The sequence below is a fragment of the Lynx canadensis genome, chromosome B4 (assembly GCF_007474595.2).
Source record: "Lynx canadensis isolate LIC74 chromosome B4, mLynCan4.pri.v2, whole genome shotgun sequence".
NCBI lineage: Eukaryota > Metazoa > Chordata > Mammalia > Carnivora > Felidae > Lynx > Lynx canadensis.
Genome location: NC_044309.1, coordinates 13,357,989 through 13,363,988, shown reverse-complemented (window position 1 = coordinate 13,363,988; position 6,000 = coordinate 13,357,989).

Here is a 6,000-nt window from a genome sequence, read left to right as displayed (position 1 = left end):
CTCCCGCTGTCTGTAGGTGGAACTAGATCTCCACAGCTGATTTCACTTTTGAAATATATTAGTTGTACTCAAAGGGCAAAATGGGCAGGTGAAACTCTTTTTTAAAATTGAGTATAATTAACATGCAGCGTAATATTAGTTTTAGGTATACAATAGAGTGATTCAACAATTCTATACATTACGCATCTAGTTAAGTGTGCTCTTTAATGCCCTTTATCTATTTCACCTGTTCCCCATCTACCTCTCCTCTGGCAACTGCCAGTTTGTTCTCTGTGTTTAAGAGTCTGGTTTTTTTTTCCTTTTTTTATTTGTTCTGTTTCTTAAATTCCACATATGAGTGAAATTATATGGTATTTGTCTTTCTTTGACTGACTTACTTCACTTAGCGTTGTACCCTCTAGGTCCATCCATGTTATTGCAGATGGCAATATCTCATTTTTTATAGTTGAGTAATATTCCATTGTGTATATATGCCACATCTTCTTTATTATACATCTACGGATGGACACTTGAGTTGTTTCCATATCTTGGCTGATGTAAATAATGCTGCAGAAAGACATAGGGGTGCATATATCTTTTCAAACTAGTGCGTTCATTTTCTTTGGGTAAATACCCAACAGTGGAGTTACTTGTACACTGTTCAGAATGCTAATTAGTGAGTCTTGACTGTTGTATCAGAAGTCTCCCTGCAGTCCCTATATCTAAATGATGACTAAAAGCTTGCTGAGTATATTTCCCAGAAAGAAACACACTCCAAAGTTTACTTTATTATATGTACTATTCTGGGCTAGTATTCTTGGATATTTCAGCCCTATCATAGGAAGTCAACTTATGACGTTCATACGTGAGAACTGAAGTTAGGCACAGTTGTTTTTGGAAAGGGGAAACACACCTTTCAGTTTTTTAAAAACAATCTTGAAAGAGATGTCCACTTTCACTCTTTCTAATAAACAATTGGCACCAGTGAAAGCTAACCAATCTATCTCCATAGGAAATGGCTTGTAGAGAGTGGGGCTTGATCTATATAGATTTATGGGGTCTCCAAAGCAATCAACAGACAGCCATTTACCATTTACCAAAAAGGCTTGGGAAGGAAATAGTAGACAAGTTCACGGACTAATGTCCCAAAGAGCTGTTGGGTTTGCTCTTTTTTCCTTCCTGGAAGGAATGGGAGACTTCCCAGATGAACATTTATTTCAGACAATTAAATAGAAGGTCATGATTGACATGTTTTCATGTTTTCTTTCTTGGCTTGACATAGAAAATCTACTGGAATCAGGCTAATTTACAAATGAAGGGGTTGATTTTCCCTTTGGTTTGTGGGCATAATTGTCTCCATTAACTTTAATGGGAGTTTCGGGGCCTGGTCTGAAGGGAGAATGGATGGTTTATAGTGAGTGCCGGCTCTGTGCTATTAAATCCATGGGGAGGAAATGCAGTGTATGTTTCGACACCCAACTTCTATACTGTGAAGAAAATAGAAGCGGTTTGAAAGCATTCACATTTTTCTCTATCAATGCCTTACAAAGAAATAAAATGAAAGCCCAGTGTGCACAAGAGCTATTTTATGTGGCCATTGAAAAGATTAAGGATCATCTTAAAAACATTGCAAACATTTCGTCTGGAGTAATGGGGTTGTGTGCAGCAAATAAATGCACAGCAACAGAGAGCCCAGCTTCTGCATCTTCTAACCAATGCAAGTTCATATCCAAAAGGTCTGGTTGGCCAATAGAAACTTCCATAAAATTCAGAGAGTGGCAATCTAATCCTCTGAGAAATGAATGTAAGATATTATCAGGGAGGTATTTCACAAAGAGGGTGTCTGTTTCACTCTTTTAAGATTGTGTATCAAGAGTGCTCTAGGCATCTGGACAAGACACTGAATTCACAATGATGACGCCATTAGATTAATGGTATAACCATCACATGGCATTGTGTACTATGTGAAAATGACAAAAGGGCTCTGGGTGTGTGGAACTCTACTCAGGATTTAATTTATTTTCTGAAATGTTAATTGTCTTCTTCAGTGCCTGGCACATAATTGGCACCCAGTAGTATTTTTTGAATGGAGAATGAGTGATGGAGTGTTTACAATGCAGAATACAGTGTCTTAATGAAGAGAATCAGATATGGTCCTTGCTGTCAAGAAACCAATGTCTAATAGTTTCACATACACAACTAGCGTGTCCTTTTTTCAGCTCTTATGTGTAATGCAAATACAAGGCTTATTATCTTAACTGCAGTATTTTTTAAAAAGTATAATCCAGGTGTAATGGGAGAAAACAGAAGGAGTGGTGAATTTTGCCTGGGAAGTTTTCATGAAGGAAATACCAGTTGACTTAGGCTCCTGTGATAGGAAAAGGGATGAGCAGAGAATCAGAGATGTGAAGATGCACATCCTTTACAGGGAATAACAAACAATCTAGTATGGACAAAGCTAACTTGGTCTGTGTGGGAGGACAATGGATGGTAGAGGTGCAATTGTAAAGAATCTTGAATATTATAGGAAGGACTTTGGGTATTTTTCTTTTATTAGATGCTGGAATCACTGGCTCATTTTTAAAATTTTGCTTTGTTTTTTCAGAGAGGAGTGCATGTGATCGGGGGAAAGGGAAAGAGAGGAGAGAGAGAGAGAGAGAGAGAGAGAGAGAGAGGCAGAGAATTCCAAGCAGGCTCCATATTTAGCATGGAGTCTGATGGAGGGCTCGATCCCATGACCCCAGGATCAGGACCTGAGCCAACATCAAGAGTTGGACACTCAACCAACTGAGCCACCCAGGTGCCCTGGACTCATTTTTAAAAGAAAATTAGGGTGATGTCATGATTAAATCTGAATTTTAGAAGGATGACTCTGACATCAATATAGAGAATATATTGAGAGGGAGAAAAAAAGATTGTAGACAGTGATGTTCATTACAGCGACCATTGTAATTTGATGATAATGAGCAAGACTAGGGTCAATGGCAATGGGGCTGGGTCTCCCTAACCATTCATTCACCCTTACACTCCCCCACCTGTCTACCCGCTCATCCTTTGAATCATTTACTCAATCAACAAGTATTTATGAAGGGCTGGAGTCAACACTGGTGCTTCCTTCACAGACATTTTGTCTCCTTCACTCTCCTAACAAACCTTGATTTCTTTCTGATACTGAGTGGCCATGTGCTTTTGGAGAGACTGAGCTCTTCCTCAGTCCCATGCTATTGATCTTAATTAGTATAAATTATTCATTAATTTATTCAATATTTTTTTTTTAAATTTTTTTTTCAACGTTTTTTATTTATTTTTGGGACAGAGAGAGACAGAGCATGAACGGGGGAGGGGCAGAGAGAGAGAGGGAGACACAGAATCGGAAACAGGCTCCAGGCTCCGAGCCATCAGCCCAGAGCCCGACGCGGGGCTCGAACTCACGGACCGCGAGATCGTGACCTGGCTGAAGTCGGACGCTTAACCGACTGCGCCACCCAGGCGCCCCAATTTATTCAATATTTATGGAGTACCTTCTAGGTTATGGGTACTGTTTTCAGAACTGGGGATATAGCAGTGAGATGAAGAATTATGATTCCTCCAATTAAGATGCTCACACTCTGTTGCTGGAGACATTTACCATGACTGGAGTACATAAAAATTAACGTTAGTCAGACTTGTTTTTTAAAATTATTTTTTAAATGTTTATTTATCTTTGAGAGACAGAGAGAGAGAGCATGAGCAGGGGAGGGGCAGAGAGAGAGGGAGACACAGAACACGAAGCAGGCTCCAGTCTCCTAGCTGTCAGCACAGAGCCTGACGCAGAGCTCAAACTCACAAGCCATGAGATCATGACCTGAGCCGAAGTTGGACCCTTAACCGGCTGAGCCACCCAGGCGCCCTACTTCAGTCAGACTTGTAATGCTTATCCATATCTTTTCCTGGGCATACCCACTCTCTTGCAGTTAGGCAGGGCCAAAGTGACTCGTCATTTCTTAGCCAGGATCTCTGAGTTTGTGTGGTGGACCAGTATCCTGCTATTACCTGAGTAGGCTTTGCTTGAGCGGTAAATAAGTTTCTGCTTATACAATAACCAAGATTTTCAGAGTTCATTGTTAGTGTAGCATAACCTAGCCTCACCCCACTGATACAACGATTAATGCTAATATTCAGGTCTGAGTTAAGTGCTGTGGAAGCCCAGAGAAAGGAGAAAATGATTGGGAGTTAGCTGAGCAGGTAGGCAAGCAAGAGGCTTCAATGTAACAGAACCGTCCTGGGCAAGGCTTGGGGGCTGAAATGGCCTGACGAGTGGGGAGATTACTTTGGCTGGAGGTAGAGCGTGGGGCCGAGAGAATGGCTTTTGTCAGTCCAGGAGTTCAGCTCATTACTGCAGAGTGCCTTCCCAGCATGCTGATTGTGAATGGTGGAAGACAGCAAGAGTCCCCAGTATACAGAGCAAATGTCAGAGCTTTTACTGAATCATAATAATTAGGGGTAGAATTAAGGGTTTCCTTTCCACTTCAGACTTGCAGCTTTTGCTGCCACTAAATAGCATTGAATGAAGTGATACAACCTATTAGGGTCTTTCACACAGCTCCCTTTGGGCCCATGGAGATCCCTTCAGAGAGATTAAACTTTGGAACCAGTGGCGTAAACAGGAATTATTCAGGCAGAATGAATAAGAGTGGGCGGATGCCATTTGAGTTGTACATATTTATAGTTTAAAAAAAAAAGGAGACCTAAAAATACCCTTAGAGCAGTGACATGTTTTGTGGCAGATGTAGTTTGATAGTGAGCGACAATTACACCATTCACCAGGCGTAATTATTTTTTAAATGTCTCCTCTATGGCTCATAAACTAATAAAGAAGTACATGCTGTCAGAGAACTTGTTAGATGTCTCAAGAAAACGCATAGGCTAGAAAATACTCTTTAGTTACTTTGCAAAACTAAAGAGAATTTTGCTTTTCCCTCTGTAGTTCTTGACGTTAAAAAAAAAAAAAACAACCAGAAGTAATCAGTGATTTCTTAACACTCAAGACTATAAAGTCTTCTGCTTGAAAGCAGGAACGTGCGAGTTGTTTTTATATTTCTCCCAAAGTGTAATGCAAGCCAATACAATAAGTGACTTTATTCAGTTGCACAACAAATATTTACCAAGTGCCTACTCAGAGTCGGGCAGTACCCTAAGTGCTAGAGGTACAGTGGTCAACAAGCTGGACTCCTTGCTGCCTGAAGAAACTTGCATTTGAGTGGAGGAAGAGATTAGAAGCCAATAAATGAATAATGTAAATAATGTCAGGTGGTGGTCAGGCTACAGAGAAAATAAAGAAGGGGTAGGACATATTGAGGGTTGTTTGCTATATCATGTAGAGTGGTCAGGGAGGGCCTCCCCTTGGTAAAGTGACATTTGTTCAGAGACCTGGAGGAAATAAAGACCATGTGGATATCTGGGGAAAGATAGATCCTGGCAGGAGGGGCAGCCTCGCAAAGACCTTGAGGTGGGGTGTGCTTGGCATGTCGTAGAGCAACAAGAAGGCCGGGGTGGCAGGAGGGCAGTGAGCAAGGGTGAGACTGAGTTCAAAGGGATCTTGGGTCATATCCCATAGGACTGGTAGGTCGTGCTAGGGACTTTGGCTTTTGTGCCGAGTGGTCAGGAAAGCCACTGAAGACTCCAGAGGAGTGTGTAGGCTGGCTCTTAAGGGCTGAGTTGTGTCCTCCTGAAATCCACTTGTTAAAGTTCCTAGCCCTCCAGTCACAGAATGTGGCTGTATTTGGAGCTAGGGCCTTTAAAGAGTTAATTTAGGTAAAATCATGTTATATGCATGGACCCCGGTTCAAGATGAGTGGTATCCTTACAAGAAGAAGAGATTAGGACACAGATACACACAGAGGAAAGGCGACGTGAAGACACAGGGAGAAGACGGCCATATGCAAGCCAAGGAGAGAGGCCTCAGGGGAAACCAATCCAGCCTGCACCTTGATCTTGGATGTTCTGCCTCCAGAACTTTGAGAAATAAATTCCTGTTGTTGA